General features: G+C 43.8%; 1 long non-coding RNA gene across 3 annotated transcripts; it reads right to left on the bottom strand.

Moving 5' to 3' along the window:
* Positions 1 to 1,920: 1,920 nt before the first annotated feature.
* On the bottom strand, positions 1,921 to 13,066 carry LOC141578438 (uncharacterized). Of its 3 annotated transcripts, none has more exons than XR_012508856.1 (4): positions 12,235 to 13,066; positions 11,473 to 11,582; positions 9,525 to 10,078; positions 1,921 to 2,222 (listed from the first exon to the last, which is right to left on the bottom strand). It is a non-coding gene; the product is annotated as an uncharacterized LOC141578438 (long non-coding RNA). The 3 variants fall into 3 exon arrangements; XR_012508843.1 differs by lacking the exon at positions 1,921 to 2,222 and adding an exon at positions 8,282 to 8,418; XR_012508836.1 differs by lacking the exon at positions 1,921 to 2,222 and adding an exon at positions 8,286 to 8,973.
* Between the last annotated feature and the right edge of the window lie 255 nt (positions 13,067 to 13,321).

The following is a 13,321-nucleotide window of genomic DNA, read 5'->3' on the forward strand; positions in this document are numbered from 1 at the left end:
CTATTATGGAGTCAGATTTGTTCTTTTCTATTACCAGGGCAGAAGACACTTGAGGATTTAAATCCCTTTAAGTTAAAAATAAGTAATACTTTAAAGGAATTTACATACATAGGTCGGAATGTGCATAGCATATCTGGAAAACACACAAAGGATTGTAAACAGTGGCATCTCCAGGGAGGGCTGAAAGAAGAGAGGATGAGGGAAAACTTCTTTCACTTGTGTAATTTTGTGCTCTGTTTGAATTTATTTAACCACATGCATGTATTTCTTTTTCAGTTAAAAAATGTGTAATGGAGCAAAGGATTAGCAAGCTCAGCAAATACAGCAGCCATGGAATCACTGAGCTATCAATTTTGATTTAAGCCAGGAAACAATTATTGACTCTCTCCTATGTGCCCAGTGCTGTTTTAAGACTTCTTTTATTTTTTTTTTATAAAATAATAAAGTGCTATTCCTCACCCCTGCCCATGGCTGGTGGAAAACCAACTGAGTATTTATTGAGTTGTTTTCCAAGAAGTAGAGATCAGTTATAAACAGAACACATCTTCAGGGCAAAAAAGGCGGAGTGGTTTACCAGCAGGCCAGATAGCTTTGAAGGTTTTTCAACAGAGGCACACAGAGGCTGAGAGAGAAAGCCTCCAGGACCCTACGAAAAGCTGCCCAAACTGCCTTCTCCATGGCACTACTGAAATAGGAAAGAAAAAATCTGACTCCATATTAGATCTGTTCCTTTGACTTTAACCCTGTGCCCTGTTTCCTAGGCTTAGTCTTGTTGGTTCTGCACCTTTTGTAAAACAATGTTGCCTAGAGCCTGAAATATACAGGAGAACCTATTCTCAAGGCTCTGACTTTGAAGGATATTAACACTTTCTATTCACATAAAGATAACAAGTTACAGAATAGAAAACAACATTTGTTTGTTGGAGGTTTACACGGATGTGACCCAGGTGAAGAGCTGCAAGAACAAAGGATTCTAACAACAAAGAATTCATACACCAAGTTTGCAACAACCAAGCATTCCCACTTCCCATTTTTAATATAAGAAGAGCCTGAAATCTGACTTGGGGTGATGGTTCCCCAGGACATTATTCTACCATTTCTCAGCTGGCTTTCCAAATTAAAGTCGCTATTTCTTGCCCCAAAACCTGGTCTCCTGATTTATTGGCCTGTAATGCACGAGCAGAACAAGCCTGGACTCGGAAACACAGACATTGAAAGTACCCATTTGGTATATTAAATGACCTGTTTCTTCTCATCTTCCTGACGTTTTATTCTCTTGAACACTCCTGCTATGTTTATGAAAAACCTGTCATGTGGACACATTTCCACCTCTAGCCACTACCCTTCCAGGTAAGAACTGATGCCAAGAAGGCAATGGAAGTTGCTAGAAGGTATTACCTGGACAAAATAGAGCAGAAGTGGGTTCTGGCTGATGTTCAGGAGCAGGCTGGAACACCTGACAAGATGTTATAAGTACGGAGAGACAGCTGGGCACCAAAGGAGAAGCTTCTAAACTTCCATGAGGGACTTGTTTGATAGGAAGGAAAAGTCCCAGACTATAGCTAGGATCCCACCACGAGCTTCCTGGGCGAGTCTGGGCAAGTAATTTAAAATCTCTAGGCCCATGCTGTCCAACATGGGAGCCACCAGCAGCATGCAGGATTATGAAGTTATTCTGTAGCCAGACAGAATTATAAAAAGACATTTTATTGCAAAGGCCCAGCAGGTATAATATTTAAAAACGTTATTGGTTATCTTGACCTAACGAGTTATTTTTGTATGTGTAGGTTTCTGTGGTTTGTAAGGCCGGTGACTAATGATTCCGTTACAGTGAAGTATTTTGAAATTATAAGTTACTAGACACAGTATCCTCATATCACAGTTGAAAAAACTGATCCACATAAGCAAGATGATCTGACTTATTAGTTATGAGCAGGGGCTCTTGGGCCAGCCTGCCTGAGTATAAATTCTCACTCTGCCTCCAGGGGGTTCTGTGTGAATCTTGGACAAATTATTGTTGTTTTTGTTGTCGTTGTTATTATTTGTGCCTCTTTTTCCTTACCTTTTAAGTAGCGAGGAATATGTGGACTCTATCTCCTACTGTGTTGGCAGGATTAAATGAGTAAACGTCTGTGCTGCCCACTTCCCTGGGTTTCAGCATTCTCCAGGCAATCAGTGCCAAACTCAGAGGCATTCTCCACTGTCTTCGTCAGTCTGGGATGCTGTAACAAATTACCGCGTGTCGGGTGGCTTAAACAACCAGCATATTCCTTATGGTTTGGAGGCTGAGACTTTCAAGGTCAATGTATCCTTGAGAGGATTGCCAGCTCGAAGATGGCTGTCTTCCCAATATCTTCATATCCCAGAGAGCAGAGAGAAGCAAGCACTCTGGGGGCTTGTATAAGAACACTAATCCCATTCATGAGGGCTCTACTCTCATGACCTCATTTTATCCTACAAATCACCTCCCAAAGGCCCCACCTCGCAATACCATCACCCTGGGAGATGGGGTTTCGACATACGGATTTTGAGGGGATGCAAACATTCAGTCCACACATCGGCTAAGTCTCCCCAACATGCAGTCATCAAACCTGTAGCTAATATCAAAGTAATATTTATATCTCTCTGCCCATTTCCATTCCTACATCCACTATCACTGAAGCCCTGTTACATTTTATTCCTTATTTTTCTTGTAGAGATTTAATTGATTCCTCTAACTCCAATGCTCCCCTCGCTCCAGTCTGCTTAACAGCCCTGCCAGGTAAGTCTTCCTTAAAACACCTTCCCATTTCACCTGGTTGTTTTTTAGGTGTAAATGTCAGAATCCTCTCCACACCCCATCCTATACCTTTAATCCGTTACAATACGGCTAACTATGTTATTTTCCTCTTACCAATGTAAGAAATTTCCATAAGCTTAAGAGCTTAAACCAGCACAGATTTATCAGCTTATGGCTGTGGAGGTCAGAGATCCAACACAGTCCTCACTGTGCTAAATTCAAGGTAGCAGCAGGTTTCCTTCCTTCTAGAGGGTCTAGAAGAGAATGTTTCCTTGTTGTTGTTTTTTTTTTCCAGTTTCCAGAGGTAACCCACCTTCCTTAGCTTGTGCCCCACGACTTCCTCCATTTTCATGGTCAGCAGCCTTTCTGAACATTGCTCTATGGCTACACCTCCCTCTGAATTTAAACTCAGCTGGGAAATGTCCTCCATTTTAAGGACCCCTGTGAATACATTCGGCCCACCTGGACAATCCAGGCTACTCACCCTATTGTCTCATCTCAGGATCCCCTTGTCCCATCCAATTCAGGCATTTTGGATGTGGCTGAGACACTCACCTGTGTAACATTTCCTCTCATGAGCATTTTATGGTTCAAGGCACTTATGAATGACTTTTTCTTTTTCTTCCTTAGCCTTTCTGCATTCAGTATGTCTGGTGGATAATATGAATCCTTTTTATTTGTTCCCCTGCACTAATCTTTAATAATATATCATGGGTTTAAAACGCTAACTGATAGACAATTTAGAAGACAGAAATCCTCTAAGATTTTTGTCCTAAAATATCTGTCATGCATTTTGCCATGTACAGTAACATGTCACAGGTGGCTACCCTGTGGCCGGGGAGGGACATGATTCTGCCATCACACTCCCCTCATTTTCACCAATGTGCTGATCACCTAACCAAGGCTCTATGCTCCCCGCTTCACTCACTTCCTCCTCCTTTCCATTGACTACCCTGTTCCCATCACTTCCTTCATTCAGCACATCAGGATTTCATGACCACATTCTTCTCTAAATGGAAAGGGTATCTTGAATCTAATGTCTGACAACTCTTCTTACTGTATATGCACACACTGACCTGCACAGAACCCCGTCCAGCTCTTTATTTTCCTAGAATCTCCCAGAGGAATCAGTTCCATGATGATGGTAATGATGATGATGATATTGACAATGATGACAGGGACCTCTCAAGGATTCTGATAAAGAGGGAATCAATAAAGGGAGGGAATCATTGCAAAATTGCCCCAGAGACAGGCTTAAAAGTAAATAACTTCTATAGTGTTTAATGAAATTGCCTAATATTTAACTATTTTTAAAAATTTATATCGCTGAATTTAAAATTTTAACGGGAATTCTTATTCACCAGTAACCAAGATTCAACTCTAGGACCAAAGTCTAAAGATTTTGATCTTCTAACAAATTGTCCACTAGCCTTTTAAACACGTGACCCTTTTAAAAAGCTTAGTGCTAGGCTGAAAATAAGCAGGATTCATATAATCTCACCAGACACAGTGAATGTGGAAAGACTAAGGAAGAAAAACAAAAAGCCCTTCATAACGTCTTGAACTTCACGTTGCTCACAGGAGAAAATGTTTGCCAAGTTGAGTGTCACATCAACATGACGCCTGAGTGGGATGGGGAAGCTGATCTTCCTCATCAGACATTTATCCTGATTTGTTAGATGCCAACACAGTTTCCTCATTTGATTTGCTTCTAACAAGTATGGAAGAATTTACGTTCTACCAAAGCAGTCTAAACATTTTCCCCTGCTGTCAGGTCTCTGGACTGAATGTCTCCACAAGAAGGACATGAATATGCTTCATAGGGAATTCTTCCTGAGAAGCAACAGGATTTTCGAGGGCAGAAATGCAGGCCCCCCATGGAGGGCTGGAGGAGGGCTACAGGGGGCACTGGAAAAACAGCAGGACTGGGTTCAGATACTACCACTCAGGTCGCCAAAGACAGCATTGCTATCTCTGAGGATATGACATTCTCCCAAAAGTTCCATGAGTGAAGGTACCTGTGAACACTAAGCAGGTTGTTAAGAAACAGCAGCACATAATTTGCGTCACAACTCAATTACAGTATGTTTTGATATTTGGAAAATAATTAGCCCATTGTCCTTTGAAACTGCAGCAGTAGCAATAGAAATAAAAAAGGCTGAGCCGTCTTGTAGACAACAATCAATAAACAATTCTAAATCTGCAGGATTCCTTGACGATATGCAAGCAATGAGCTAGATGTATCTTGCAGATACTTCTTACTGCAGGGCGCTCTCCTGCAAAGCATAGAACTAGTTTTCTCAGCAGACAGAGGGAACCAAGTCAAGATTCCAAATCTTGAGAGATTTACTATATGGCAGGAAAGATCACACAATTACATCCAGCTAAATATGAATAAATGTAATCAAATATTATCAAATGTGATTGGAGCACAGATGAAACAGAAATTCCTTTCACCTGGGATCTAGAGAGACTTCTTCAGAAAATGTGGCTTTGGAGATGGCCAAAGATATGGGTTGAATTTTGGCAGAACAGGATGTAAGGAATTTTAAAACTGATTCTAAAATTCATATAAAAATACAAAGGATCCCAAATATCCAAAACAATTTTGAACAAGTAAAACAAAGTTGGAAGACTTGCACTATCTGATTTTCAGCTTTTTTTTTTTTAAACTACAGTAATCAGAAAGTATGGTGTTGGTGTAAAACAGGAAAATAGAATAATGGAGCAGAATAGAATGTTCAGAACTAAACCAACACTTATATTGACAATTGATTCTCAAAAAGGATGTAGTGGAGAAAGGATCTTTTCAACAAGTGGTGCTGGAAGAATTAGAGAGTGATATGCAAAAAAAAAAAAAATGAACTTTGATCCACACCTCAGAAAATATACAAAAATTATCTCACAATGGATCATAGATCTTAATAGGAAATCTAAAACTACAAAACAGCTAGGAGAAAAAGCATAGGCTTAAGCTTTATGACCTTGGGTTTGGCAAATATTTCTTTGCTATGACACCAAAAGTATAATCTATTTTAAAAAGAAACTGATAGAGTGAACTTTATCAAAATGAAGACTCTTCAAAGCTGTTCTAAACCCTGCTAAGCAAATGAAAAGACAAGCTATAGACAGAAGCTATTTGCAGATCATATATCTGATAAAGGTCTCTCTTTGTATCTGATCCAGAATAAAGAGGTCTCAAAACTCAATAATAATGCAAACACCTGAATGAATAAATGAGGCCAGAAAACACACTTCAGTAAAGATATCCAGATGGATAATAAGCATATGAAAATATGCTGATTAAAGATGCCATTAGTCATTAGAGAAATGCTTTTAAAAACCACAGTGAGATACTAGTACACATACATACAAGAATGAATACGATTAGAAAGACCGACCTTACAAATTGCTGGTAAGGAAGTAGAGCAAGCAGAGCTGATACACACCACAAGGAATTTACAATAGTACAACCATTTTGGAACAGTCTTTAACAGTTTCTTTAAAAAAGGTAAATACCTATCTACCATATAACCCAGATATTCTTCATCTGGTGCCTTAGAAAAGAAAAGAATATGTCCATATAAAGACTTGTAACCAAATATTCACTGCAATTTTATTTATAATAGCTCAAGTTGTAAATAACCCATGCATCCATCAAGAAGTAAATGGAGAAACAAATGATGGTCTATCCAAACACTGCTCACAACAAACTATTCAGTAAAAACTCAGCACAAAACAATACTCTGCTATAAGAAAAATAAGCTATTAATACAGCAACACAGATGACTCTCAAAATAATTACACTGAATGAAACAAGTCAGACAACATAGAGTAGATACTGCATTAATCCATTCATACAACGATGTTGAAAATGCAGACCAATATGTTGTGATGGAAAGCAGATCAATGGTTTCCAGGGGAAGAGATGGGGAGGGAGGGAGGGACAACAAATGGCAGGAGAGAAGCTTTGTGGGTGATGGGTATGTTCACTCTCTTGAATGTGGTCATGGTTTCTTGGGGATATACTTATGTCAAAACGTATTAGCTGTACACTTTATACGTGTGAAAATTACTTTGCCAAGTATACCTCAAAGCTGTTTTAAGAAAAAAGGCACTTCAGTCCTGATCCACCTCAGCGCCTGATTGGAGCGAAATGATCAGTCCCTCACCCTGTTTGCCTAACAGGAAGGTAGAAAACCTCTCACGGAAAATAACATATGGATTTTTCATTTGCAATGTCTGCCAAGTAATAAAGAATTTCAAGACATGCAACATGTCAAGACTATATAACGGATTATATGAGAATAAGAAACATTAGACAAAGGATGCAAACCCCCAGGTGATGTAGGCATCAGAGTTACCAATAAAGTCTATAAAATACTTTTAATATATTCAAGAAAATAAGGAAATTATGGGAGAATAGACAACAGGGTAAAGACTTTCACCAGAGAAATATACTGGAATGTATTTTTAAGAGAAATCAAACAGATACTCTAGAACTGAAGCTTTCAGCTCTGGAAACAGGTAAACAGAGCTAATTAGGATCCCTTTTAAGTAAAACTTTCAGTAATGCCGGGTAAAATACAACAACAAATGTAACACAGAGCTAACTATGGAAAGAGAAGTTCCCAGGTGACAATACAAAGAGGACACTTAAAGCCCAGAGTGGTAATCTTGTGAGCTGATGCCACCACACCCTGCAGGGAAGGGGTTTTAATCTGCACTTAAATAGAGATACAATGTCCATTTAGGAAAAAGGGTCCATACCAGATGTAGAAGACACTTCCTTTATATCTATATAGTCAGAGACAGAGATGTAAAGTGGCAGCAGAGGTCACAGTGACACAGGGCCCTGGGCCAAAGATTGTGAACACCTCTGCAAGCTGGGAAAGGTAGGAGGACGAATCCCTCCCTAGAGCCTCGGTGTGGAACGTAGCCTTGGCCACACGTTGGTTTTAGCCCACTGACAATGACTTTGCACTTCTGCACAATAGAAGAGTGAGACGATGAATGTGTATTGCTTTAAGCCACTGAGTCTGTGGTCCTTTGTTACAACAGCAAAAGGAAAGAAACTCAGGAACCAACATGAACATGAACCCCAAGCTGCCTGCTGTGCTGGCAGGAAGTTCTTTGTCTCTGATCCTGAGGGAGTCTCCTGTCTTCTGGCAGCATCCACAAACTACCTCATGCTAACTTGACAGCTTGCAGAGGGTTAAATCTTAACCCTGCACAGTTCTTCATATTTAGTTAATAAAAATGATGGTGTCATCATGGGTATTTTTCTATCTTTTAAATACCCTTCAGTCTTCTAATAAAGCTACCTCTAATTGAGAGACAGTGTAAATAGTTTTCAATCTTCATAATAAATAACTGTGGTTTTATTTGGTTATTTAAATTATGAATAATAATATTCACTTTAGTAAAAGTTATTAAAATCAACATTGTTTAATGAAAATATCATTTCTTTTTGCATGAACATGTATTAACTGCAATAAATGTTCCATGCTTTGTTCTACGATTTACTGTTAGAGCCTTAAAGAATAATATTTTCCTCAAAAGATATTATGGCAAAGGGATTTCTTTTGGTGGAACAGTTCCTACATCAAATCTGGTGCATGGCTCAGGCCACTGGGAACCTAGAGTTGATAGAAATTAGGAGGCATTATAAACACAAAATGATTTTTAATGAATTAAACAACTGGATGTGTGAAAACAAAGAATCCGAGAATATTCTAGTGAAATAAATGTATTTTTCAGCTTAAGCAAGACACTGGGTGAATAAATCTAAAATGAAAAAACCACCCAGAGATCAGCAGTGAGTCATGCATGCAGTGTGACTGATCAAAACCAAGTTGTTTCCAAACCAGTGTGCAGGCTTGATGCCTTCATGAATCAAGTCTGTGTGGCACCAGGTCACCTCGAATACATGTTGATGAGGTATTTATAAGCCCTTCACCATCCCAGCACAAAGCCCACACATGAGCCACAAGACCATCACCTACACATCTGCAAAACACACAGAATGGTGAATAGCACTTTTCTTGTTCAGTAGCCGGTGGCAGGGCACTGTGAGCAGACAGAGATACAGGGACACAGAGACACAGAGGCACTTCCCCTCACTCAGCTGATAACCTTCCGTGCATTCCTGGGGACAGGATTGTCATAAAATGCACCATGGATTGATCCTCCTCCTAGGAAAGGAACGGTAGGTCTGTCCTCAGGTTGGAGCAAGGGTGGCCGGAGGATCTCAGAAGAGCTGTTTCAGCACAACCAATAGAATTTTCGGCCACCGTGACCACGAGAGACAGGTCTCCTGCCATCCCGGTAGGCACTTGGGCTCCTGACAAAAGCTGGGCTCAGTAAAGGCTTGAGTAGAAGGCACAGACCTGAGGGTTGCCCCAGCAAGAGACAGGAGGTAGGGCCTGGTTTATACTGCTCTAGGTGTATCCCAGCCTCATCCGAATACGAAATCAGAAATTTGCAAAACAGCAGAGCTGGGATGGATCATCTACTCCAGACTCCTCACATTACAGTTTAAAGGGTGGCAGCCCTGGGAGGCAAAGCAACGTGCTAAAGGCAGAACGTGGAAGAGGCAGCGCGAGATAAAATGCACCGTGCCAACCCCTGTTCAAGGATGCTGACACTGAGTGTGGGGCCAAGGTTTCCAACGAGGAGAATGAGACAGTGTAAATACTTTGTTCCCCCCAAAACCCCAAATATTTTTTAATGGCACAAAACTCACCTTAACTAGCTCTCTTCTGAGGGGGCTCTCTTCTGCTTCTTCGTCTTTCTGTCTGTCTCCATTTCTCTCTCTCAGACAAAAACACATACAATTTTGTGAAAAGGGACTTCCTGCCATACAAAGACAAAATTCATATCTTCAAAAATACACCTGACAATGCACGTTTCTCAATTCAAGTCTTTGTGTGGGGTCTGGGCAACTGGCTTATTTTCTAGAACATTCGGTGGTTCGAAAATCAGATCATCTTCCCGAAAGGAAGAGTTCTGGTCCGTGTTGATGAAGTTGGGGATGTCACATTTCATGAGCAAGTTCGGCTCCTCCTCTGGCCACCTGCTGCATCTGATGGCTTCCTGGAGCCGAACATCACTGTCAAGGGCTATGGTTGGGATACCAGCTTTGGCCTTGTCGAAGTGTCCCACTTCATTGACGTAGCTGTGAAAGATGGACCTAGATTCGTCATTGACCTGCCAGAGAACATCTTGGGCACCAGCGGTCTCCCAAAGTCTGACACAAATCTGTTCAGTCTGAATCTGTTCTCGGGAGACTCTGCATTGCTATAAAGAAAACCAAAATAAAATATCGCTCACACTCTAGCTCGGTGACCTGAAGAATCATAGTTTTTGCCATCTACTGAGAGCAAACCCCTGCAGAGAGCATGCTGACAAGCACTGGAAGTGAGAGACATCACTTCTGAACACATACAATTACACCCAAGGCAAAAGTCTCAAGTGAGGACCCTTGGAAAATCCTGAAAAGACATCGCTCCCTGAGAATCCTCAATATTGGTGTCTCGCACACCAGTGTTTCTCAGTGGGACAATCAGATCATCTTCATCAGATTTAGTTAAAGTGCTTCTTAAAATGCAGAATTCTGGTGTGCACACCCTCAGAGTCTCAGAGGTAAGGACGGGTAGTCTGTATTTTCATAGCCACCAAGATCACTAAACATGCTCAGGTTTAGCACCGCGGTCTACATCGGGTCACCTGAGCATCGACAATGCTGTCTCATGTGGTGGGGTGGCCATGTGTGTCAGGGTGCTGTCCTACCCACGTGACTCCCCTGATTCTCAAAACTCACAGTGCAGCCCCATTGGGCAAGAAATACCACCATTTCACAATGCATACTCAAGGCGCCCGACTGACAGATACAATCAGTGATAGGAGAGGGGACAAAACTCAGCTTCCTGATACCTTCTTTCACTTACTGTGGGACAAATGATCAATTCAATGGTAATAAATTAGTGAGTGAGTGAATAAGATGACTCGTTATTCCCACGAGTGCCTGGAAGAGCGAGCCTGGGCACACTGAGAACCGTAACAGCCCATCTACGTAATTGCCATCCTCCCGAGATCTATGTAAAGGTTACTACCACGCAGGCAGTGTCTCCTGAAGGGCAAGAATCATGTCTGAACACACTCTCAAATCCAGAACAGAACCTGACAACAATTAGGCTCTGGAGTCTGTGTTTAGCGAGTGTGGAATCTCAGTGATTTCAGCTCTTAGACCTTGCCTTCCCATCCTACCCCTCATGATATGGCCCCTAAGACCAGTTCTTTCAGGGCTGGGGCCACGGAACCCATTTACAGGACTGGAAGAATCTGATCATATAAACCATCCCCCAGATTATCATCAAGTGTCACCTGCATTTCAGGGATCAGTAATTCCAGAAGCTTTGCAGTTCAGGCAGCTGAGGGATTTTTATATCAGCTCTGTCTTCTACTGTGACTGCCTGGGTGATATCCGACAAGGAATTCTCAAAAGCCTGAGCTTTTCCTTTCAGGAATAATCTAATTAACAAATCTCGCTGACCACTCAACCAATGTGATGTGAAGATCAATGATTTACACAGGAGTACAACATTCACTAGGTCGTGGATTTATAATCAGAGAAAAATCATTTGAGAAAGATTGACAGAATTTAGCTTTAATGCAAATTTAAGTATTCTTACCTTTCAGTAAATCATCTTCCCCTACTTATCACTTCACCCAAGTTTAAAAGATATTTGAGAACAGGGATGAGTGTGCCAGCAATCTGTGACCCAATAACCTAAAATGTCACCTAGGAAAAAGAGAGGAGTAACACATTTTTAAAAAGCATGGTGAGGATGGCGGGGCCGTCCCCCAACTCCACACTAAGGAGCTCTGAGTAATAGCTTTCCTGCCTGCCTGGAGCATCAGCTGATGTGAAAACCCACCCAGAAACCTCACTGTCCAGCAGCTCTTCCGTAACACAGGCTACACTTCCTCAGAATTAAGAATTGGGTCAAGTAACCCCTTCGCTGAAGAATAAAGACAAAGGAGAACAAGAGGTTTCTGCCCCTCCCCAGGGGAGAGCCCAGACCTTGGGCTGCATGCACTGCACCCACCTCCCAGGAGAAGAATTAACTGGAGAAGGTCTTTCTGCGAAACTGGGGCAGCAAAGTTTGAGATGGGAACAAATTGACCAGCTGGCCAGGGACAGCCCCCTTCGTCGCTGCCTTGGCAGCTGCCTCCTCCCCCTCAGCACATCCTGCCCACCTCCAGTGGCTAAGCTGTCAGGGAAACTGTGCTTTGGGACCTGGGGCAAAAGAGGCTGCCCCCAGGCCAAGCTGCGGAAGAGATGGGAGCTAAACCACCAGCTCCCAAGCGGCAGGCTCCATACCCCCGCCAACACCCCGCCGCCCCCTAACCCTACTGCAACCCCGGGGCAATATGACCCGGAGAAACGTGACCTGGGAACGAGGGTCGGCCACGTCAGGCCTCCAGAGAGATGGGAGCTTATCCTCCACCTCGCCAGGGGCAGCCCCTCTCTCCTCTCCAACACCTGATCTCACCGCGCCCACCTCCCAGGAGCAACCTGACCGGGTGTGGGGTGTCAGGCGAATCTTGCGCGGGAGAGGCCATCCCCAGGCCAGGTCAGTGGAGAGGAGAAGAAGTGGCCCCATTAGGCGGGGCAGCCGGACATCGCAGCTGCCTCTGCACTTCGACCGCATCGCGCCCTTCTCCCAGGAGCAAGCTGACCTGGAGACGGGCATCCGGCTTCTTGGGCAGCAGAGGACGCCCCCAGGATTGGCAGCGGGGAAGAGGAGAGCAAATTGACAGGCTCAGCGCTGCAGGTCTTCTACCCCCGCCGTCGCCACCCCCGCACCTTAAAGGCACCGCCAAGGGCACCCCTCCCCCAGCAGGTTGAATGGGACAGGTGTGTCTGGTGATCTGGGGGAGGAGAGGCCACTCCCACACCAGGCAATCGGGGAGACGGGAGCCAATCCACCAGCTCCCCAAGGCAGCCACCTACCCCCGCAACAGCCACCTCTCTTGACCCCTGACCTCACGGTGGCCTCCTCTAGGGAGCAGGCTGACCTTGAGATGGACGTCCGGCGAACTTGGGACAACAGAGACCGCCCTCAGGGCAAACCATGGGGGGAAATGGGAGCAAATGGACCGGCTCCATGGGAAAACCTGCCGCTGCTGCCACCACCCCCAACGTACCACGCCCGCCTCCCGGGGTCAGGCCGACTAGGATACACGTGTCCCGTAACCCAGGGCAACAGAGACCGCCCCCAGGACAAGCCTCGGGGAAGATGGGAGCAAATGGGCCCGCTCCCCCGCTGCAGGCCCCCGACCCCCGCCACCCGTGCACCCTGACTACCCTGCCTCCCGCCCCCAGCAGGCAAAGTGGAACAGGGGTGTCCGGGGACCTGGCGCAGCAGATGCCGCCTGCAGGCCACGCGGCACTGACATGGGAGCTAATACACAAGCTACCCAGGGGCAGCCTCCCTATCCCCGCAGCCACCACCTTACCAGCCCCCTGACTGCACC

This window comes from Camelus bactrianus, chromosome 1, assembly GCF_048773025.1.
Source record: "Camelus bactrianus isolate YW-2024 breed Bactrian camel chromosome 1, ASM4877302v1, whole genome shotgun sequence".
NCBI lineage: Eukaryota > Metazoa > Chordata > Mammalia > Artiodactyla > Camelidae > Camelus > Camelus bactrianus.